The sequence below is a fragment of the Lagenorhynchus albirostris genome, chromosome 2, assembly GCF_949774975.1.
Source record: "Lagenorhynchus albirostris chromosome 2, mLagAlb1.1, whole genome shotgun sequence".
In the NCBI taxonomy this organism is placed as follows: Eukaryota; Metazoa; Chordata; class Mammalia; order Artiodactyla; family Delphinidae; genus Lagenorhynchus; species Lagenorhynchus albirostris.
In genome coordinates this window covers 86,847,277-86,871,831 of record NC_083096.1, presented here as the reverse complement: position 1 = coordinate 86,871,831, position 24,555 = coordinate 86,847,277, and the positions used below count along the sequence as shown (strand labels likewise).

The 24,555-nt window shown below is 41.1% G+C and overlaps 4 pseudogenes; all 4 read right to left on the bottom strand.

Moving 5' to 3' along the window:
- Positions 1 to 1,214: 1,214 nt before the first annotated feature.
- LOC132514506 (cytochrome b-like) lies at positions 1,215 to 2,308 on the bottom strand (annotated as a pseudogene).
- A 603-nt stretch (positions 2,309 to 2,911) lies between these two features.
- LOC132515481 (NADH-ubiquinone oxidoreductase chain 5-like) lies at positions 2,912 to 5,038 on the bottom strand (annotated as a pseudogene).
- A 3,250-nt stretch (positions 5,039 to 8,288) lies between these two features.
- LOC132514505 (ATP synthase subunit a-like) lies at positions 8,289 to 8,969 on the bottom strand (annotated as a pseudogene).
- A 248-nt stretch (positions 8,970 to 9,217) lies between these two features.
- On the bottom strand, positions 9,218 to 9,882 carry LOC132514504 (cytochrome c oxidase subunit 2-like; annotated as a pseudogene).
- Between the last annotated feature and the right edge of the window lie 14,673 nt (positions 9,883 to 24,555).

The following is a 24,555-nucleotide window of genomic DNA, read 5'->3' as shown; positions in this document are numbered from 1 at the left end:
TCACCAGAGTGCAGATACTTGCATGTGTAATTCTGTTAAAAACTAATAGAAAGTCTGGGACCAAACCTTTAGGTTCATGGGGCCAGTGAGCCCATCTAGACATTTTAAGAAGTGTTCAAGCTACATTAACTTGCTATATATAGGTGGTGTTTTTATGGTTGCGTTGTGTGGTTTATGTCAGATTTAGTATTAAATTTTTGATAAAATGGCTGGTGAATCTAGGGGGATGTCTGTCTGTATGGGCGGTGAATATCTAAGTAGCTCATTGGTATGATGGGAGTGTTAAGGTTAATTTATTCTGATAGGTAAATATTTTAAACCGGGGGGGAGAGTGGAGTGCTATGTCCTGCGACCACTGACTGAATTGCACAATGCAGGTTGCCCGTGCCAGTAAATAATTCCAATCAAGTCCAGCTACAAATTGCTTGACTGTGTTACGACCTTTTACGGTCATAGCTGAGTCCAAGCATCCCCCCCCAAAATTAAAAAATACCAAATGCATGAAACCACAGTTATGTGTGAGCATTGGCTAATTAGTCATCAGTCCATCGAGATGTCTTATTTAAGGGGAAAAGAGTGGGCGATTTTAGGTGAGATGGCCCTGAAGTAAGAACCAGATTGTCTGATAAAGTCCATTGATAGAAACCCCCAAGGTATGGGCCCGGAGCGAGGAGGGGGACACCTGCCGAGCAGGCTGATGGTTTCACGCGGCCTGGTGACCAAGCTTGTGGTGTAATGTGAGGGATTATAAGTACCTTGGCTAAGGATTGATTTAACCTAACGTACTATGTACAACCAATAAATTGTATGTATTATGCAATATCAATGGTTTAGCGTACATGCTTATTAGACATGTGGTAAATAATGTAATGCACGATTATACATACAGTGTATATATGTACGTATGGAATGTACGTATATATATACATACAGTATATATGTACGTATGGAACACATGTACTTATTGATGTGGTAGTGCAAACATGCACGATGTACATAACATGTATGTGATAAAATGGGTTGTTTTAGTACTGACATAGTACTATAATTTTATGAATGTCTTATAACTTATTTCAGAGAATAGTTTATATAGAATTTCAGCTTTGGGTGCTGGTGGTGAAGTTTAGGGCTTCTTTCTTGAGTCTTAGGGAGGTGTGTCGTTCTCCTTTTCTGGTTTACAAGACCAGGATATTGTGTTATACTACAAAGACTCTTCATTTTAGAGATTTGTTTTTGATGATACTAGTTACTGGTATTAGCACTAGGATTAAAAGAAAATATAAAACAGATGCAAGTTGTCTGATAATGATGTATGGGTGTTCTATGGGTTGTCCTCCAATTCATGTTAGTGTTAGTAACTCTTCTACTAACATTCAGAATAGGAGTTGGCTGAAAGGTTGGAATATCATGCTTCGCTGTTTGGATGTGTGGAGTATTGGAATAAATGCCAAGATTGAGAGTAATAGGGCTAAGACTTCTCCTAGTTTGTTGGGGATTGATCGTAGGATTGCATAGGCGAATAGAAGGTATCATTCTGGCTTGATATGGGGCGGTGTATTGAGTGGGTTTGCTGGGGCGTAGTTGTCGGGGTCTCCTAGCAGGTCAGGTGAGAATAGGGCTAGTATTAGTGAGGCTAGAATTAGTAGTAGGGTGCCTAGGATATCTTTGATTTTGTAATAGGGATGGAACGGGATTTTGTCTGTGTTGGATGGGATTCCTGTGGGGTTGTTGGATCCTGTCTCATGAAGGAATAGTAGGTGATGGCTGCTAGCGCTGTAATGATGAAAGAGAGAATGAAGTGGAAGGCAAAGAATTGCTTTATCTACAGAAAAGCCTCCTCAAATTCATTCGACAAGGGTGGTGCCGATATATGGGATTGCTGAGAGTAGGTTTGTGATGACTGTGTGCCTCAGAATGATATTTGTCCTCAAGGTAGTATATAACCTATGAATGCGGTAGCTATAACTGTAAGTAGTAGGATGATTCCAATGTTTCGTGTTTCTTGAAAGGTGTAGGACCCATACTACAGGCCACATCCTACGTGAATGTAGAGGCAGATAAAGAATATGGAAGCTCTGTTTGCATGTATATATGAAATAATTCATCCATAGTTGATGTCTCGACAGATGTGTGTTACTGATGAGAAGGCAGTTGTTGTGTCTGGTGTGTAGTGTATCACTAGCAATAGGCCTGTTAGGATTTGTAGGCAGATGCCTAGTAAAGAGCCAAAGTTTCATCATGACGAGATGTTTGACGGGGTTGGGAGGTCAGTGAATGTGTTGTTGATGATCTTCATCAGCGGGTGGTTTTTTTTGGATGTTGGTCATTGGTGTTCTTATAGTTGAATGACAACGATGATTTTTCATGTCATTGGTCATGGTTGGAGTCCATGTGAGAATAATGATGACATACATTGTATTTATTTTAAGCATTATTTTTGTGATTAGGTTTGTGGGAGTTTCTTCAAAACCTTCACCTATTTATGGGGTTTAGGGTTGATTGTGAGCGGTGGTGTTGGATGTGGGATTGTGTTGAATTTTGGTGGTTCATTTTTAGGTCTGATAGTGTTTTTGATTTATTTAGGGGGAATGTTAGTCGTGTTTGGTTATACAACGGCTATAGCCACTGAGCAGTATCCTGAGGTTTGGGTTTCTAATAAGGTTGTTTTGGGGGTGTTTCTTTTAGGGTTAATAGTAGAGTTTTAAATGGTATTTTATATTTTGAAGGATGAGGAGGTGGAAATTGTGTTTAAGTTCAAGGGGTTGGGGGATTGGGTTATTTATGATACCGGTGATTCTGTTTTTTTTTAGTGAGGAGGCTATAGGGATTGCAGCCTTATATAGTTATGGTACTTGGTTAGTGATTGTTACCGGTGGGTCATTGTTTATTGGTGTTGTGGTTATCATAGAGATTACTCGGGGTAATTAAATAAAAGTATGCTAAGGGTGAGGGTGATGAGAAATGATAGGAAGTATAGTTTAATAAGACCTTTTTGGTTTGAGATTAGCGTGGAGGATCTTAGTTGAATGAGGGATGTGGTTTTTGGTAAGATAGTTTCTAATCAGATTAAGTCTAGGAGAGAGGATGCTAATTTTTGGCTCATTAATAGGTTTAGATAAGGGGGTAGGTGGTGTATAATGGTGGGGCAATATCCTAGGAGAGCAGAGAGTTTAAAGGAGCTTGAGGAGTAGGTATATTTTGTGTGTTGGGGTTAATTTCGAGTGCTAGCATGAAGCCCAGAGTTGTTACTATAAGGGCAGTTAGTTTTAAGTGCAGAGGTATGGTTATTGGGGGATGGTTGTTGGGAGAATGCTGTTGGAGATGATGAATCCAGCAAAGATACTTCCGATTAGTAGGCGTTTGATACAGCTAATTAGGAGGGGGTTGTTTTCACTGATAGGAGCTGAGGGGGAGGAGTGGGGTTGTCCCAGTAGTGCGAAGAAGATAATGAGAGTGCTGTAGATGGCTGTGAGGGAGGTGACAGAGTTATTAATAGGGCTCAGGCGTTGGTATAAGACGTGTTGGCGGTTTCAATGATTAGGTCTTTAGAATAAAAGCCGGTGAGGAAAGCACTCCTGTCAGTGCTAGGCACCCAATGATAATGGCTGTTGCGGTAAAGGGTAAGGTCTTGAATAGGCCTCCTATTTTTGAATATCTTGTTCGTTGTTTAAGTTGTGGATAATAGATCTGGAGCACATGAATAGTATGGCTTTAAAGAAAGCATGTGAGCAAATGTGTAAGAATGCTAGATAGGGCTGGTTGATGCCGATAGTTACAATCATTAGACCTAATTGGCTTGAGGTAGAGAAAGCAATAATTTTTTTAATATCATTTTGGGTGAGAGCACGTATAGCTGTGAATAGAGTGGTAAGGGCTCCCAGGCATAACGTTATTTTTTGAATAAGTTTATTGTTTTCTGTTAGGGGGTAAAATCGGGTAAGTAGGAAGGTCCCTGCTATGACTATTGTGCTTGAGTGGAGTAGGGCTGTTACGGGGGTGGGACCTTCTATTGCTGAGGGGAGTCAGGGGTGAAGTCCAAATTGAGCTGATTTTCCGGCTACGGCTAATACAAGTCCTGTAAGGGGGAGGTTTAAAGAGTTTAGATCGAGTATAAAAAGTTGTTGTAGGGCTTCCCTGGTGGCGCAGTGGTTGAGAGTCCGCCTGCCGATGCAGGGGACACCGGTTCGTACCCCGCTCCTGGAAGATCCCACATGCCGCGGAGCGGCTGTGCTCGTGAGCCATGGCCGCTGAGCCTGCGCGTCCGGAGCCTGGGCTCCGCAACGGGAGAGGCCACAGCAGTGAGAGGCCCGCGTACCGCAAAAACAAACAAACAACAAAAAAAAGTTGTTGTAGGTCTCATGCGTTTGAGTTGGATAGAAATCATGCTACTGATATAATGAATCTGATATCCCTGATGCGGTTATATAAGATTGCTTGGAGGGCAGCTGTGTTTGTGTCTGTTCGTCCATGTCATCACCCGATGAGTAAGAAAGATATGATTCCGACCCCCTCCCACCCAATGAAAAGCTGGAAGAGACTGTTAGCAGTAACAAGGATTAGTATGGTAATGATGAAGAGGAGTAGGTATTTGAAGAACTGATTAATGTAAGGTCTAAATGTATGTATCATATTGAGAATTCTATGATAGACCATGTAATAAACAATGTTACTGGTACAAATATTATTGAGAAGTAATTTATTTTGAAGCTGAGTGTTAATTTAAGGGTTTGGATGGTGATCCAGTATCAGTTTGAAATGATTATTTCTTGGCCTGTGTGAAGGAATATTATCATTGGGATTAGGCTGGTAATAAAAGTACATGAAAGAGTACTTTTTACATATGATGGGTATTTATCACTTTTGTAGAAGTTTGTGTTAGTTATTATAATCGGGATAATTAGTATTAGTAATGTGACTAAGGCAAAGGAAGAGAACAGGTTTATTACTTTTATTTGGAGTTGCACCAATTTTTTGGTTCCTAAGACTAATGGATAACTACTATCCTTTAAAAGTCTGAAAAAGCCATACTACTAGGCATGGGGGCATGAATTAGCAGTTCTTGTAATACTTTCTCAGTCAATAAAAAGTTTTAGTCTTCTGTTGCTAGATTCACCATCTAGTGTTTTTTTAAAACTATATTTACAGTATAGGGGGCCCAGGATGATTTTAGGATTTAGTAACAGGAGTAGGAGTGGTAGGATGTGGAGGGCTATAAGGACATTTTGTCGTGTGAAGGAGGGCATAATATTATTGATGTGGTGCGTACATTTACCACGTTGTGTTGTGATTAGTATGTACCTAGAGTATAGGGCTGTAATTACAATGTTAGTTCCTATTAAGATGGTAGTGAGGTTTGATCCTGAGAAAGTCGATATGACTATGAACAGCTCTCCAATTAGATTGATAGTAGGGGGCAGGGCCAGGTTTGTCAGGCTTGCTAGCAGTCATCAAGTGGCTATCAGTGGGAGGAGAATTTGTAGGCCTCGGGCTAGGATTATAGTTCGACTGTGGATTCATTCATAGTTTGAGTTTGCTAGGCAGAATAATATAGATGATGGGAGGCCGTGGGCGATTATTAGGGCGGTAGCCCCTATGTAGCTCCAGGGGGTTTGAAAGAGGATAGCTGCAATAACGAGCGCCGTGTGGCTGACTGAAGAGCAGGCAATGAGTGATTTTAGGTCTGTTTGACGTAGACACATAGAACTGGTTATGATTATTCCTCATAGAGAGAGCATGAGGAAAGGGTACGCTCTGAATTCTGTTAGGGTGTTGAGTATTGACGTGATTCGTAGCATGCTGTAGTCCCCGAGTTTTAGTAATACGGCCGCGAGGACTATAGAACCTGCAATGCGAGCCTCTGCGTGTGCTTTGGGTAGTCAGAGGTGGAGGCCGTAGAGGGGTATTTTTACTACAAAGGCTATCGTGCAGGCCAGTCATATAAAGACGGTGCAGGAGTTGGATAGTGGCTGGACTCAACACTGAAGTACTAGAAAATTCAGAGAGCCCGTGGTATTTTATATATATACTAATGCCACTAGCAGTGGGAGTGATCCAACTAGTGTGTAGAATAACAAGTAGAGTCCTGCATTAAAGCGTTCTGTTTGGTTACCTCAGCGGGTGATGATAATAAGGGTAGGAACTAGAGTAGCCTCAAATATAATGTAAGATAGAATTAGTTCTGTGGCGGTGAATGTTATGATTAGAAATGTTTGTCATATGATTAGTATCGTGATATATAATTTTTTTCGGATTAGTGGTTCTTTGAGTAGGTGAGACTGTCTGGCTATTAGTATTAGGGGAAGGAGCCACGTTGTTAGAATTAATAATAGTGCGGACAGGGAGTCGGAGAAGAATATTAATGAGAAGTTAAGGCTATTGTTGAGTTGGTTAAGAAGAAGTAGGCTTGTGAGACTAATTAGTAGGCTGTGGATTGTGGAGTTAATTCAGACTCTGTTACTTTTTGATAATCAAGTTAGGGGTATTAGTATGATTGTGGGGATGATGAATTTTAGCATCGGAGAAGGTTGAGGTTTTGTACGTAATCAGTGCCATAGATATTTGATACTACTACTAGTAAGGCTAGCCCAAGTGCTGTTTTGCAGGCTGCGAACACCAGCAAGATGATTGGTATTATGCTCGCTAAAGTAAGGTGTGAATTTAAGATTGCCAGGGCCGCCAGGATAAATAGTGATAATATTATGCCTTTTAGACATAGTTGTGAGGATATTAGGTGGGATTGATATATTAGTAACCCTATGAGGGATATAGTGAAAGCTATGATAATGTTTATATGTACTAAAGACACTTGGTAATTATGAGTCTAATCATAATCTAATGAGTCAAAGTCGTTTATTTTGTTTTAAACTAAATACCATATTCAGCTCACCCCAGTCCCTTTTGAGTTCACTGGTAGGCCAGTCTAATTGCCAATAATGAGATTAAAAGTAAAGCCATGGTGAGTATTGTTTTTAGGTTGTTTGTTTGAGTTGCTCAGGGGAGGGGTAGTAGGAGAGCAATTTCTAAGTCAAAAAGGAGGAACGTGATTGCTACTAGGAAAAATTTTATGGAAAAAGGTAGGTGGGCGGATCCTGTAGGGTCAAATCCTCATTCATAAAGGCTTGTTATTTCTGCGTGAGTGTTTAGTTGAGGAAGTCAGAAGGCGATGAGTACGAGTAATGAGGCTACTGTTGTATTTGTTAATAGGGTCAGTATTAGGTTTATTATTCTTTTTCGGAGTGTACCAAAACGAACGGACTGGAAGTCAGTTGCACTAATTAATACTAAACGAACTATGAGCCTCATCAATAGATAGATACGTAAAGGAATAATCATACAACATCTACAAAATGTCAGTATCAAGCAGCGGCTTCAAAGCCGAAGTGGTGGTTGGATGTGAAGTGGAATTTTAATTGGCGCAGGAAACAAACAACAAGGAAGGTAGACCCAATGATTACACGTAGTCCGTGGAATCCTGTAGCCACAAAGAAAGTCGATCCATAGAGCCCATCTGAGATCGTACATGGGGCTTCGTAATACTCTGAGGCTTGTAGGAATGTAAAATATAGACACCAAGAGTAGTTGTAATAAAGAGGGCTTGAAGTGTGCGCTTACGATTTCCTTCCATAAGGCTGTGATGGGCCCAAGTGATGGACACGCCAGAGGCCAATAGCACGGAAGTGTTGAGAAGCAGTACCTCCAAGGGGTTTAGAGGGCGAATGCCTGTTGGTGGCCAACACCCGCCTAACTCAGGGGTAGGGGTGAGGTTTGAGTGATAGAAGGCTCAAAAGAAGTGGGTAAAAAAGAGGACTTCTGGGCTTCCCTGGTGGCGCAGTGGTTGAGAGTCCGCCTGCCGATGCAGGGGACACAGGTTCGTGCCCTGGTCTGGGAAGATCCCACATGCCGCGGAGCGGCTGGGTCCGTGAGCCATGGCCGCTGAGCCTGCGCGTCCAGAGCCTATGCTCCGCGGCAGGAGAGGCCACAGCAGTGAGAGGCCCGAGTGCCGCAAAAAAAAAAGAGGACCTCTGAGACAATAAATAAGATTATTACGTATCGAAGTCCCTTTTGGACGGTTGGTGTGTGGTGGCCTTGGATAGTGCTTTCTTGAATAACAACTTGTCATCACTGATATATTGTTAGAGTGTTAGTTAGTAGGCCTAGTATTAGTAGAATTATTGAGTTGAAGTGGAATCATATGATTAGGCCTGATGTTATGAGGAGGGCTGAAAGGGCTCCTGTAGGGGGCCAAGGACTAGGATTTACTATGTGGTACGTGTGGGTTTGGTGGGTCATTATGTGTTGTTATGCAGATATAAGCTTACTAAGAGGGTAAACACATAGGCTTGAATTATAGCGGCGGCGAATTCGAGGATAGTGAGTAGGGTGAGAATAATGAATGTAATGAGAGCCGTGAATGTGCTGCTGCTTATTAGCACTAAGGTTGTTTCTCCGATTAGATGTATTAATAAATGACCTGCTGTAACACTGGCCGTTAGTCGCACAGCTAGTGCTACTGGTTGGATGAATAGGCTGATAGTTTCGATAATTACTAGCATGGGGATGACGGGGGTGGGTGTGCCTTGTGGTAGGAAGTGAGCTAGAGATGCTTTTGTTCTGTTGCGGAGACCTATAACCACGGTACCGGCTCATAGGGGAACTGCTATTCCCACATTCACTGAGAGCTGCATGGTGGGTGTAAATGAGTGGGACAGTAGTCCAAGAAGGTTGGTTGACCCAATAAATTGAATGAGCGATATTAGTATTAGTGATCAAGTCTGTTCTTTATGATTACGGATGCTTATTGTTTGTTCTGATATAAGCTGGATTAGCCATTGTTGAAGGGAAATTATGTGATTGTTAATTAGTTGTTTTGATGTTGGAAATAAAATACTTGGGAATATAATAATTAGAATGACTACGGGGAGGCCTATTATTGTTGGGGTCACGAAAGGGGCAAATAAATTTTCATTCATACTGTCTCTCAAGGGGTGGGTTGTTTTTGCACTTTAGTGAGCGTTGACTCTGGGTTGGGGTAGTAGATATGTTTTGAGACTTTGAGTTGAAATATAATAAATAGTGTTAGAAATATAGATGAAATGGTAATATCATGTTGATATATCTAGTTGTGGCATATCCTTAGGGAGAATTTTAGCTCTCAGTCTTGAACTTAAAAGGTTAACGCTAACCTAGCTTCTTAATGAGCGTATAGCATAGATGCGGATCATTTTTCAAAGTATTTTAGAGGCACTAACTCAAGGACAATTGGCATGAAGCTATGGTTTGACCCACAGATCTCTGAACACTGTCCGTAATGTAAGCCTGGTTGTGTTGATATTAGGGTTGTTTGATTTAGGTGTCCTGGGATTCCGTCCATTTTTAGGCCTAAGGAAGGTACGGCTTATGAGTGCAGTACATCTTCAGAGGAGATTAGCATTCAGATTGTTATCTCTATGGGCAAAACTACTCGGTTGTCTACTTCTAGGAGTTGTCATTCCCCTGGTTTTAGGTCTGATGTTGGGATTATATAGGAGTCAAAATTTAGGTCTTCGTAGTCAGTATATTCATAGCTTTAGTGTCATTGGTAACCCATAGTTTTTACAGTAAGAGAGGGATTATAAATTTCATCTATTATGTAAAGAATTTGTAGTGATGGCAGGGCAATTAAGATCAAGATAATGGCTGGTAAGATAGTCCAGATAGTTTCTACTTCTTGTGCGTCTATCGTGCTAGTATGTGTAGCTTAGTTGTTAGTATTAGTACAATAATGTAAAGAACCAGGGAGCTAATTAAGAAAACAATTATTAGTGTGTGGTTATGAAAGTGTAGTAGGTCTTCTGTGATGGGTGACGTTGCATCTTGAAAACCTAGTTGGAAGGGATATGCCATAGAGATATACAAGATTTCCACCTGTGACTTAACTTCAACAAAGTTATATAAAATTTTACTAATACCTCGTTCATGAAGAAAGACATAGCGGCTATGATGTTGGCTTGAAACCAACAGAAGAGGGTTCGACTCCTTCCTTTCTTGACTACTTTAAATTGATGTAGGTTGGCTCTTCAAGTGTATGGTATGGTGGAGGACATCCATTTAGTCACTCTAAATTTGTAGTAGTGAGTTCTACTGTTAGTACTTCTCGTCTGGATGTGAATGATTCTCAGATAATAAAGATTATCAGCATGACTGCTGTTAATGAGATGAATGAGCCTATTGATGAAATAGTATTTCATGTTGTATAGGCATCTGGGTAGTCGCAGTATCGTTGAGGCATGCCAGATAAGCCTAAAAAATGTTGTGGGGGGCTTCCCTGCTGGCGCAGTGGTTGAGAGTCCACCTGCCGATGCAGGGGACGTGGGTTCGTGCCCCATTCCGGGAAGATCCCTCATGCTGTGGCGCGACTGGGCCCGTGAGCCATGGCCGCTGAGCCTGCGCGTCCAGAGCCTGTGCTCCACAACGGGAGAGGCCACAACAGTGAGAGGCCCATGTACCGCAAAAAAAAAAAAAAAAAAAAGTTGTGGGAAGAAGGTTATGTTGACACCCACAAATATGATTGCAAAGTGAATTTTTGCTCATGTTGAGTTGAGTGTATATCCTGAGAATAGTGGGAATCAGTGTACAAATCCACCTATGATAGCGAAAACAGCTCCCATTGACAGCACATAGCGAAAGTGTGTGGCTACATAGTAGGTATTATGAAGAACAATATCTAATGATGAATTAGATAGGGGACAATGCCTGTTAGTGCTTTTTAGTCCTGTCAGCAGCATTATTCATAATAGCCTCAAAGTGGAAACAATCCAAATGTCCATATACCAATGTGTTATATCCATCTAATGGAATATTATTCAGTCATAAAAAGGAGTGAAGTACCGATACTTCCATTCAATGGATGAACCTTGAAAATATTATGCTAAGTGAAAGAAGCCAGACACAAAGGGAGCCAGACACAAAAGGCCACACATTGTATGGTTTCATTTATACAAAATGTCCAGAATAAGCATAGAGACAAAAAGTAGGTAGTGGTTGCCAGGGGCTATGTGAAGGGAGAGGGGGAATGGGGACTGGCTGCTACATGAGTATGGGTTTCTCTTTGGAATGATGGAAATGTTCTGGAATTGGATAGTGGTGATGATTGCACAACCTTGTAAGTATACTAAAAAACATTGAATTTTACACTTTAAAGGGGTGAATTTTATTGTATGTGAATTATATCTCAATTAAAAAGGAAAACGGAGACAGACTCAGCTGGCTTACCAGTAAGCCCTCTTGACTGTTGCCCTTCACCCACCCCTTCTCTTCTGATCTGGAGTGCAGAAGGGAGGCCTGAGGTACAGTGGCCATGTTATGGTAATGAAGACAAAGGTCATTTGCTAAAGAGGATGAACAAAAGTTTTCAGAGCCCAATAAACCTCTTACTTCTTTTTTTTTTGCAGTACGCGGGCCTCTCACAGCTGTGGCCTCTCCCGCTGTGGAGCACAGGCTCTGGACGCGCAGGCCCAGAGGCCATGGCCCACAGGCCCAGCCGCTCCGCGGCACGTGGGATCCTCCCGGACCCATGCCCCCTGCATCGGCAGGCGGACTCCCAACCACTGCACACCAGGGAAACCCACCTCTTACTTTTTTAAGCTACTGTTTGTCAAGTTTTTCACTGCTGGTAACTGAAAGCAATCCTCTCAACAGATATACCTCCCAACTTTAAGATTTTATGCAAAGCCAATTATTGTTAAAATTGAAAGGAATCGAGTTATGAAATGCAGTACCTAGAGAGATGTAGAAAAATAGTTCTTCAGAAGGTGCCGTTTAAAGAGAATCTCCCTGGGACTTCCCTGGTGGTCCAGTGGGTAAGACTCCGTGCTCTCAATGCAGGGAACGGGGGTTCGATCCCTGATCGGGGAACTAGATTGCACATGCATGCCGCAATTAAGAGTCCGCATGCCACAACTGAAAGATCCTGCATGCCACAACGAAGATCTCACGTGCCGCAACTAAGACCTGGCGCGACCAAAATAAATATTTTTTAAAAGTAAATAAATAAAGAGAATTTCCCATTTTATAGGGATATTTAGTACTTGTGCTGTAACACAAAGTGGTTTCATGTTTCAGTTTATGATGCCACATTATGACGTAATGAAATGTAAAATATGCATTTAAAGCATCTTTAAGGAAAAGACAATAAATATGAATAATTACCATTATAACTATTCCATTAAGACATGCTATGCAGTCGAAGATGAAGAGTCTATTTTTGGACTGTTTCCAAAATGCCTGAAAGGAAAACTCCTTGTTATATCTCTAGATAAGGCTGAAGACATTTAAACACTACAATTTGTTAAGTAATATATAGTCATAATTTGAGTATAAGGGGAGCTATTATGAGTGAAGACAATATAAAATACACTGACATTTATAGTCTTCCCTAAGATATTAGCATGTTCCAGCATAATTTTAAACCAAACTTTCTGAAATCTATACTCAAATTCTTTGTCTACTCTCACATGTTTTCATTGAAAGGACAGATATCTTAACATCCCTCTGTTACTGATTTTCCACCCTGTCCCACTGTTATAAAATTCTGGAGTTCTAGGTATTCCCTGGTGGTCTAGTGTAGGACTCCGTGCTTTCACTGCTGTGGGCATGGGTTTGATTCCTGGTTGGGGAACTAAGATCCCTCAAGCTGTGCCACGCGGCCAAAAATAAAATAAAATAAAAATTAAAAAACCAAGAGAAACAACACACTATTAAAAACACGTTTAAGGCTGCTAGCTACAAAATAAGTTTATAAAATTCTGGGGTTCTGCATTTTGAAATCATTGGCCAAATGAATGTATTGTGCTTAGATTTATTTAAATTGACTTTAGCAAACTGAAATGAAGTTTGATTCCTGTGCACGATCATTCTCAGAAGTCATCCATGTGAAAAGAATGGTGGTCCCAGTATCTTCCACTCATCAGGCATTTTAAACTATCAAAGATTTTGTTCAAAGACTGAAAAATCAAATTAACCACCTAGTTGCCTGAGCAGATAAACAGCTGACAATTATACCATGAATTCAAACAAGACAGGCCAAGATAGTTTTTTCCTTAATTACAATTTGGGGATGAGCTGGAAGGAGAAGGAATATGACAATCTGGTTAATATGTTCCCCTAAATATCTTCTCCATTTTGCTTCTGAAGGCCCAATCTTAATGTTTGTCTTTATGGTAGTGTAGACATCTCACCATCTGGAAAACTGGACTGTTCTTCCCAGGTCATGTCTTGAGAAGTATGCTTTTCATCTATGTTCTTTAGTTTCAAATTCAATAGGTGTGTCATGCCCAGGTCCACAAAGAGCAAACAAGAATATGTGTGAAAACCCTTTGAAAAGTCTAAGACAGGGAGTTCTCTGGAGGTCCAGTGGTTAGGACTCCGAGCTTCTACTGTAGGGGGCCTGGGTTCAATCCCTGGTCGGGGAACTAGGATCCTGCATGCCGTGCGGCGTGGCCAAAAAAAAAAAAAAAAGTCTAAGACATTATAGGAATTTAAGACATTATTATGATGATGGTGTTATAAGTGATCTTTTATATTTAATTATTCTGTTAATCTTTCATCCTTCCCACCATGCAGATGTGTCAGCTCCAAAACCACACTCTCTTCTACAAGTTCTTTGGAAAAATGCTCAGTAAAGAGGCCATATTTGATATAAATCTGTAAAACTGTAGACAGTAATTTTTTAGGGGCTAAAATTAATTTTTTAAAGACCTACAGTTTCTACACTTACTACTCCCTTTTATTGCAATGATGTGTCAGCTCGTTATGTTCAACTGTAGCTTATTGGCTACAGGCTGTGAGCCCAGGGGTCTCCAAAGGTCAGATGAGAATTTTATCAACTTAGGTGCTAATTGTTCTCATTCAGCTCCATTTGGCTTTCTAGAATAGACACAAAGAAGAGAAAACTACTGCCTCATAGACAGCAGAACAGCGGGAAGAAAGGTAGTTCACCATTTGTGGAAACATACGGAGAGCACACTTCCTAAGTATAGGTAGAAAACATATGGAATTCCTCCAAAGCTTGAAATACTTTTGAGGAGGAAAAGAGGAAATGAATGTGTTTAGCTCTAATGGAGCCTTCACTGATGAAAATAATCACAATAATTAGTCATTGCATCAAAAATGTACTGTGGAGAGTTGCTCAGTTGGAACAATTACTATTCTCCACCCCACTGACCTTTCAAGAAGCTTCATCTTCTAGTTAAATTTTGTGTTCATCCCCCACACCATAACCTCGGCTACTTTCAAGGCATCCGTGGTGACGCATGTTTCTGTGCTGAGATAGGTATAAATATACACAGATGTGATAACAGGAAAGTCATTAGATCTACATCAAATGCTACAGCTACCTTTAAATAGCAGTGCATTTCTCTTACGTACTCTTTAATGAGTGTGATATTTTCTTTATTTTTGTGTGATTTGTTTTTAGCTTTTCTAAGAAGCACTGATGTAAAGAAGGCTCCTTCAGGAACTCGGTATGTGTTCCGCATTCATGCCTGGAAAGCCATAACTTCCAGTTTGTGGCAGGAATCAGGATCTGATTCCTTGAGGACAGAACACTGTCCCTCACCTTGTGTCCTCCAGGCCTCACACAGCCTATGCCCAAGTCAACCTGAGTGATCCTAAGAGGAAGCAGAAAACTAATTCCTTCTACTGAGGACTTCAGGTCCCTCAGACTGAGAAGCCACTAAAGTAACATTAACAAAGTCAAGGATGATAATGGCCACTTTAATGATGAGTCGCATTTGAATATTTTAAAGAAATTACTCTAACGTTAAGACTATTAAGATGTAGGGCCACATTAAGGAAACAGAAATGTTATGAACTTCTGAAAGGAACTGAATCTTTAGAAGAATAAAATCGCCTTTGGCAAATCCACGAGACTTCCATGTTCTTTTTTTCATTCATTGGGGGGAATTATTACTTTTGCGTTTGTGTAAAAAAGACTTCGTTCTCCCCCTTTTTAAATCCTAAAGAATGAGTCAACTCTTCTTCCATCACAGAGCTTTCAGGAAACATCTAAAATTTACAGTGGTACGATTTGCAATGTGATTTCCTAATATGGTAACTTCAAAGGAACTTTGAAATCTCAGAATGTGGGATCCAGCCCAGTGTTAATCCACCAAAGCACCAGTTAGCAGCCTGTTCGGGTTTTTGTTCTGATGGGTCTTTAATAAGCAGTCAAGCGCAGAGGGTAGCATTCTGAGAAACGCATTCCTCTGTGCTCTGACTCTCAACTCTCTCTCTATGGAGTTGTCATGTTCTATGACACCAAGAGCCCAGGGAACCTATTGTTTTCATCTACATCTGCCATCACCTTCCTGCTCCTTAAGATCACAGCATGGAGATTCAGATCTCTCCTTCAGGCCAAGAATGACGCTAACCACAAACTTGCTGGGTGAAAGAGAGAATGTGAGCAACTTTCTCCCTTACCTTTTATTCTTTCTTAACTCCTCTATGGGAGAAAGAATGGCAGAACAGGCAGCAAAATGAAACGGCTGCTACAAATTCCACTTTCGGTATGCAGGCTGCTGGGACAGGATGAATGGTTATGCCAGCTTCAAAGGGAGTATACCTCTTATCACCTCCCTGAAAAGCCGTGAGTAATGACGTTAATTGTGGCTTCCCGATGGCCGTGCAGCATCTGGGCTACATGCCCTTTGAAGGCATGTGTGCTTGGACTAGGATGTAAGTGTTTGGGTGGGGGCCGTTTGGGGGGCAGTGAGAGGGAGAGAGAGAAAAAGATTCTGTCTTTCCTATCCTGCACGAAAGAGCATTTCTCTAACAGCTCAGCTCTCAAATGTCTGTAAAATCTCCTAACTGGAAAATACCATCCATGAAATTGTTCAAGGTCCTTTATACAAAAACCTCTGTGACAAATTATTTTCAGAGCTCAGTGTCAGAAAAGGTTTGTCTCTCCTGAGTAATTGGCCTGTTTGCTTCTACTAGAAGAAAGAAGTTGAGTAACTCATCATAGTTTCCTCTTTACCTTGATTACTAGGAAGCTAAATTTTGCATGCAAACACTATCCCTTTCTTCTTCCATGTTTTCGCTAAAATATAATTTCCACCTCTTTCCCCTCCCTGCCTTTACTCCTACTAAATCGGATAAACCCAAATGCTATTCAAAACCAAAATTTGCAAAGTTTTTAACAAACTAAGAATAACAGTAGTCATTCACGTAGAATGTTCCATAATATTTGATCTGTATAGTTTACAGTACAGACTTTTTACCTTTTTAATAATTCCTGCCCTATTCCTCCCCACCTCTCACTTCAGGCCTCTGTTTTTAAACTAAGGCAAATCAGAAAGGGGAGCAATGTCTTCACTGGGTCACAGGATTCAAAAGGAAATTCTGAGATCATCACTTGATGATAAAGGGGTGTTTGCTTTTCTGCCTTTTTCTCTTCATTTTAATTTACTAGATAGAAAGCACATTTGCCTCATTAAAGCTGGTATTAACCAAGTTGCAGATGATTTTTCTGCATTTAAAGTTGAACTCTGCTTCAAAAAACTTGGCATTTGTGGATTACCTGTCATAAGCATCATGTCCATAAATCCTTGATTATCAGGGACTTTCTAGATTTCAAATATTCTGATTCTTTCCCATGAAAAAAAGTCCCAGAAATTCCAGTAATTTGGTGTCCACAATATAGCTTACAAAATGTCTCTTTTTAAAAATCGAAGTATAGTTAATTTACAATGTTGTGTTAATTTCAAGGGTACAGCAAAGTGATTCAGTTATACATATACATATATATGTATATTCTTTTTTCTTAACATCTTTATTAGAGTATAATTGCTTTACAATGGTGTGTTAGTTTCTGCTTTATAACAAAGTGAATCAGTTATACATATACATATGTCCCCATATCTCTTCCCTCTTGCATCTCCCTCCCTCCCACCCTGTATATTCTTTTTCAGATTCTTTTCCATTATATGTTATTACAAGATATTGAGTATAGTTCCCTGTGTTATACAGTATGTCCCACAAAATGTCTCTTATACTTGATCACAGGACAAAAGTCCCAGGTCAAATTACATATACTGCCTGGTTTAGGGTTTGAGAATGTGGCCACCAGAACCCCAAGTTTTAAAAGAGACATAGAGGAATCTGGAGGAAGCAAACTGCTGTAAGAAATGGCTAGACCTGCTACAGTGTCTCCTGTATTAGTGATGAAGTCTTAGTGTTCACAAGCATCCACTCCTAGGACAGCTGGCCCTCTGTGTCCTCAGGTTTTGCATTGGAAGATTCAATGAACCAAGGATAGAAATTTTGATCCTCAGTTAGCTGCAGTTGGTTGAATCTGTGGATGTGAAACCCATGAGTAAAGGGTGGACTGTATATTTATTGAAAAAAAAAATCCACGTATAAGTGGACCCATGCAGTTCAAACATATACTGTTCAAGGGTCAGCTGTATTTTCTTACCAAGACCATTACTGGTTACCAATGCATTCTTCCCCAGACATAGAATCATTCCAAGGAAATCTGGAGTCCAATATAAGACAAGGTATTTTATAATGATGATAATCCTTTCTGTGCTCTCCATTCATAGTTAGTCGATTCACAATTATGATGTTAAAATAGTTTGTTCGAGTAACATAACTCTTATATATTACTATTACCATTGTATAGATGGAAAAAAAACAGAAGCTCAGAGGTGTCCAGTGGCCTGTCCCAAGTTGATTGGTGGTTTTACAACTCCTTCACCAGTGCTCTGCCTCTCCTATGTAAAAAAATATAAGGTGGTGGGGCTTCCCTGGTGGCGCAGTGGTTGAGAGTCCGCCTGCCGATGCAGGGGACACGGGTTCGTGCCCCGGTTTGGGAAGATCCCACATGCCGCGGAGCGGCTGGGCCCGTGAGCCATGGCCGCTGAGCCTGTGCGTCCGGAGCCTGTGCTCCACAACGGGAGAGGTCACAGGCCACAACAGTGAGAGGTCCGCGTACCTCAAAAAAAAAAAAAAAAATATATATATATATATATGGTGGCATTTGTGTTATCACTCACCATGCAGCCTATAAAGGTTAGCTAGATTAATCTGCCCTAAGTGATACACAGGCATGGGTGTGATACATAAATGGACAGTCACATGCCAAATAGTTATTAGCCTAAATATGCTTGAAGAAGGGCACTCTGGGAAGAATTTGTAAAGCTGGGCTCCAGAAGTGAAGGTTTTTATGCAACAGTCCTGTTAAAAACCTACAAAATTATTTAAACTGATCACTATAACATATCACTAAAAACACAGAGGAAACTAACAATTTTGCAGTGATTGCCACTGCCCACGTAAAGCAATTGCTGAGACAAACAGTGAACATTGTTTTAGGCTTTCCATATAATCATTAATCGATCTACGCAAAGAACACAAAAAGCAGGTTTGGGAATTTCTTTTTGGTTTGAATTGTCTGAATAATTATCTCTAATTTAATTTTTTGTATGTATATAACCTATATGGAGACTCGAAAATGATTTCAAGAATTTCAATTAAAAACTCTGTTCCTCATAATTGGTCTTAATGATAGCATTTTTCAAAGTAGAAGTCCATCTGATGTTTTTGTTAGTGGAGGCAAAGGGGAGAGGAAAACCTACTTTCTGGAAGCCAGCAGCAGTGTCATTAGTTCACCACAAGTAACAGCATGTCTCAATGAAACATTCTGCCCCTTCCTTGCCCCCTGTTCTCTCTCCTCATTTTCAGGATCTTGAGCCTATCGTTAAGTAAGAAACCCTCCCTTTTCTTCCTTTAAAGAATTTCTGCTTTTGCTCAGCCTTGTTGTTCTTCCAATGCTCTATTCTTCATGTGAGAAAATAAGGATTGTTTGCATTTCGAATTCCAGGGGTTTATGTGGTAGAGATGAAGCTCTTGCTGCTTTTTTTTTTTTTAATAATTTGTTTGTATCTTGTGTAAACATTCTTCTCATTCATTAAAAGAAATGTAACTGACTGTTCAGGCATGGAATTCCTCAGTTCTCCAAATGTGTGACTTGTCTGAAGCCTGAGAGCTGGACCAGCCTGTCTCGGCTGGTGAGTTACTTGTTTTCATTACTCTTGGTCTAGGTGTATTACCAGAAGCAAGATCTTCATCTTTAGACTTCAAACATTTCGTCCTTAATCCCACATATCATTTCTTAAAAATATCAAGACGACTTTGTTAAGCAGCTACTGAGCTGCTGTTACTGAATGCAAGTTCATGTGCCTGGTGCACAGTGAGGCCAAACAAACCGAAACGTCAGAGTTCGGAGCAGAGAAAGGTTTATTTCAGGACCAAGCAAGGAGAATGTGTGGCTCGTGCTCAGAATACCCCGAACTCCCTGAAGGGTTTCAACAGAACATTTTTAAAAGCCAGGAGTGGGGTCACAGGGTATGTGATCAGCTCGTGGTTGATGTTGAGGTAACAGGGTGGTGTCACAGTGATTAACATTGTCAATTCTTAGGCACCAGCAGGTCTGGGGGCTCATGGTCCTCAAGTAGTTAATTTCTTCCATTTGGTGATGGTTTTTTTTTTTTTTTTTGCTCCGGACGCGCAGGCTCAGCGGCCATGGCCCACGGGCCCAGCCTCCACGGCATGCGGGATCCTCCCGGACCGGAGCACGAACACGCGTCCCCCGCATCTGCAGGTGGACTCCCAACCACTGCGCCACCGGGGAAGCCCCCATTTGGTGATGGTTTTAGCATCTGTAAAACAACTCAGGAAATGTGCATCAAATACTATTATCTAGGTACTTCACAGAGGGGCTAAAGCAGAAGTTATAGGGGAGGGGTCTGTCCTGGGAAGGACCCATAGGGTCCTGCTTGGTTACACTACCTTGTGGATATTGCCAATGGGATAGACTCTTTCTCTAGAAGGAAATATTACTGTTACCCTTGGGACCTTGGAACAATTCTTTTTCCTTCACGGTATGAGGATGGCCTCTTTACTTGACCTCCCAAACGGGAGTATATTCTAAGGAAATTGCTGAGCTGTTTATATTCAGGTAATAGGAAGAAATATTTGAGAAGTAGAAAACAAGCTTCACACCCATGAGGAGTCTATTAACTAGATGGAATAAAGACAACATAGAAGTGTCAAGTGAACAATTACACGTGGACTCATAGCAACTGGAAGGGAGGAAGCACCAAGGGGTCCTCTAGACCAGGTCAGCAAACTTTTTCTGTAAAGGATCAGACAATAAATATTTTAAGTTTGTAGACCATATGGTTTTCTTACAACGATTCAACTCTGCTGTTTTAGTGCAAAGGCAGCCACAGACCATAATGAGTATGACTACATTCCAATAAAACTTTATTTATAAAAACAGGCGGTGGGCCCAATTTGGCCTGTGGGCCATAGATTGTTGATCCCTGTTCCAGACCATACCTCTCCCAATACGGAAACCTCTTTTGTAGCACCCAGATAATTCTATATTTGGATAGCTATAATACCTGGAGGTTTTCTTTATACAAAGCTACCCTGAATCTCTCTGAAACTCCCACCCACTGTTACCACCACCATCTCTGACCTGGACCATGGCAGTAGCCTTCTGACTGGTTTTCCTCGTTCTACACTTGCCCGTCCTATGATCTATTTTCTACCCAGCAGCCACTTGAATCATCCTTAGAAAATGTAAGTCAAATCATGTCATTCTCCAGCTCAAGATGGTTTCCCGTAACATTAACAATAAGTCAAGATGCATTACCTTGGCCTGTAAGGCCCTAAATACCTGGCCCATGATTTGTGTCTGCAATCTCATTTCCTGCTACTCACTGATCTCTGACCACACTAGCCTCTTGATGTTTTCCAAATATGCTATGTCTATTCCCATCACAGGGCCTTTGCACTTGTTTTTATTCCTGTCTGGAATTTCTTCTCCCAGACATCTGCAGGGCTTGCTCCCTCCCTGCAAACAGGTCTCTGTTCAAATATCACTATCTATCTCACTGCTTTATCGTCCAGCCTCCATGCTTTATTTTTTTTAACCCTGTTTTATTTATTCCAGGTTACCTAGCACTATTTAACATTATAAGTATGTATGTGCAATTCTTTTTATCATTTGCTTCCCCACTATGTGTCAGTTTTACATTAGTAGGAATTTATGTGCCTTGTTCACTGTTATATCTCCAATGTTTAGACCAGTGGCTGGTATATATCAGTTACTTACTAAATATTTGTTGAATACATGATGAATGTAACTTTGCCTTCTGCAGTTTCTAAAAATACATATGACCCACATACACTCACTCTTCCATATGGCAACCCTTCAACGCATGAAGGCAGGCTCTATATCTGCTCTAAATTTCTTAGGGTTCAGAGCTATGTAGCTCTCACATCTGTGACATTTTTTTAAAAATTTATTTATTTATTTTATTTTTATTTATGGCTGTGTTGGGTCTTTGTTTCTGCCCGCGGGCTTTCTCTAGTTGTGGTGAGCAGGGACTACTCTTTGTTGCAGTGCGCAGGCTTCTCATGGTGGTGGCTTCTCTTGTTGCAGAGCACGGGCTCTAGACATGCGCGTTTCAGTTGTTGTGGCATGTGGGCTCAGTAGTTGTGGCTCACAGGCTCTAGAGCACAGGCTCAGTAGTTGTGGCGCACGGGCTTAGTTGCTCCGCAGCATGTGAGATCTTCCCGGACCAGAGCTCGAAACTGTGTCCCCTGTATTGGCTGGCGGATTCTTAACCACTGCGCCATCGGGGAAGCCCCCCACATCTGTGACATTTTACGTTATTCCCTAAGGCCAATGACTGATCTTGCTCATGAGATGGAGCCAGGACTGGTACCCAGGTGTTCTGACCCCTAACGAATGCTCTCTTTTCTTTCAATCTTGCTTCCTGAGCTGTTAAGATTAGAGAGGTTAACCTGGAGAGACTGAGGAGTTAGGAGGGAGGAAGAGGATCTAACAGATGGAGAATCTTGGGAACTAGTCTAAGAAATTATTTTCACTAGTTGACAACCTTTATCGAGTACCCACTCTGTTCCAGATTTGGTGCAAAGCACTTAGTGTAAATTGCCTTGCATGGTGGTTAAGAGGTAGACCTGATGCCTCATAACTCTGCTACATCATTCAATCCTCCAAACATTCACATTTTACATATGAAACAACTGAGACCCATATAGGTTAAGTTGCCCAAGGCCACATAACTAGTAAATGGCAGAGATAGCTCAAGTCCAAGCCCCTCTGACGCTGAAGCCTATGCCCTTTCCACTACAAAGAAGAGCCTAGTGGTTAAGAGAAGAGCTTGGGCTTTGTGGTCCACACCTTCTGGTGATGAGATCTTCAGTGAGTTGCTTAACCTTCTCAGTAGTAGTTTCTGTTTCTCAAAATTGTGGACCCCACCTCCTAAAACTATTGTGCACATAAAGAAGTACATATGAAGTGACCACGTATGTTAATTATGTTTATTATGCCACTGAGTTGCTGAGGCCTTGAGGATCTAATGGAAAGGATGTTTGTGGAAACTCTTCTTGGCAGCAGTATAGAAGGACTGGGGTAAAAGTAGGGAAGGGGCTATTGAAACAACCTAGATGTGAAAGGGTGAGACTTTGGCCTAGAATGCTGGCTTTGGTAGGGGAAGAATTATGAATGTGGCTGCTAGAAACTTTAGAATTATACATATTCTATATCTTCTATTCTGCTCTATAAATTATATGTATTTTAAGAATGATTATATATTTCATCAAGTATTTTAACATTTATTTTTAAGTGCTACTCAATAAATCTCAGTAATGACAATAATTCTTACTTTACTTCATGATCCAGGCCTTGAACTTTTAGCCTATGTTACTGATGAAATTAATATGAATTATGGATATTTTTCTAACCTGATGGGGTGGGGGGATCTCTACTAATTCAGTTAAAACTTTAAAACTCATCAAATACCATTATAACAACCATCAACCAGAAATCCACATCTGTCAAGTGGAATCATGGTATAACAAAAACTCTGTCAGACACAATATTCTTTTTCTTTTTTTTTTTTTTTTTTGCGATACGCGGGCCTCTTACTGTTGTGGCCTCTCCCATTGCGGAGCACAGGCTCTGGACACGCAGGCTCAGCAGCCATGGCTCACGGGCCCAGCCGCTCCGCTCCATGTGGGATCTTCCCGGGGCACGAACCTGTGTCCCCTGCATCGGCAGGCAGACTCTCAACCACTGCACCACCAGGGAAGCCCCAGACACAATATTCTTAGTCTACAAAGGTCAAGCAGGGAAAAATGATGCCCAGTTATTTGTTAAGAATTGATGGCTAGCCTTTTGCTTTCAGCTAGAGGAGGCCAAGGTGCAGTTTTTTTCCATCATCCCAAATCTGGGTTCATCTGACACCAGACATCTCCACCATGCCTCCTAAGTTTGACCCCAGTGAGATCAAAGTCTTAGACCTGAGGTGCACTGGTGGGGAAGTTGGTGCCACATCTGCCCTGGCCCCCAAGATCAGCCCCCTGGGTCTGTCTCCAAAAAAGGTTGGTGGTAACATCTCCAAGGCAACTGATGACTGCAGTTTATATATCTAGGAGAAATTGAGGGGATACATATTGTTTTCCCTGAAGCAGAACAAGAGAATCATTAAAGGCTTGTCTTAAATCAGGTTGTTTTCTTCTCCTAATATGTAAACTCTCTAAATGAATTGGCTAATAATGCCTCTTTAGTAAGACTACGTAAGCAATATATTATCTGGTACAAGTATGAAAAACAATTGCTACCTGGACTAGAAGGGAAGAAAACATGTTGTATAGGGATCATTTGAAATAGGAAATCGATTCTAACCAGACCAACAAAGCCCTTTTATTAAGGGGTGTCTTGTGAGAGACTGAATACACAAATGGAGAATGGCCAGACCATATAAAAAAAGAACTCTGACCCACAACCTGCAGCCACCTTCCCAGGAAGCAAACCCCTTATCCACAGTAAACAGCCCAGGAGGCCAACCTGCTGGAAGTTAGACTTGTAGGGAGTCAGATTGCTATCGCTAGTACCATCCAGGAAGCTAAATAATAACTTCTGTAACAGTCAGCCCCAAATGGCCATGACATGATTAATAACTGAGAGCTTCCCTAACTTTCGTCTCTACTTCCAACTTGGGCCCAACCAGAGAAAGCCAAATATGCCCCCCTAACCAGTCACATAGGATGCCCCCTTCTAGTTGGCCTGCCTACATCTTCCCCAGGCCAACAGCCTCCAAACAGGATATACCTGAAGCCTTCCTTTTCCCACTACAGAACTTTCCCATTCCTCTGCCTTCCTTTGAGTCTCTGCCAAAATGCAAGTGATGGTGGCTGACTCCCTTGCAATAGTAAGCTCAGAATAAATAGCCTTTGCTTTCTCATTTGGTTGGTTTTTATTTATTTCCACACTTGAGAAAATAGAAATAATGGTATGACTCTTGGTTTTAATATTATCAACATAAGATTCTTTACCTTTTGTATCAGTAGCAATTGCGGATTGTATAAACAAAGTTACAGACTATGTCCAAATGACTATTAGCACAGAGCAGTGTAGGTACAGGGAGGGTATAAACAAGGAATATAGAATTTGGATAAAAAGTAGCCACATGGGAAGAA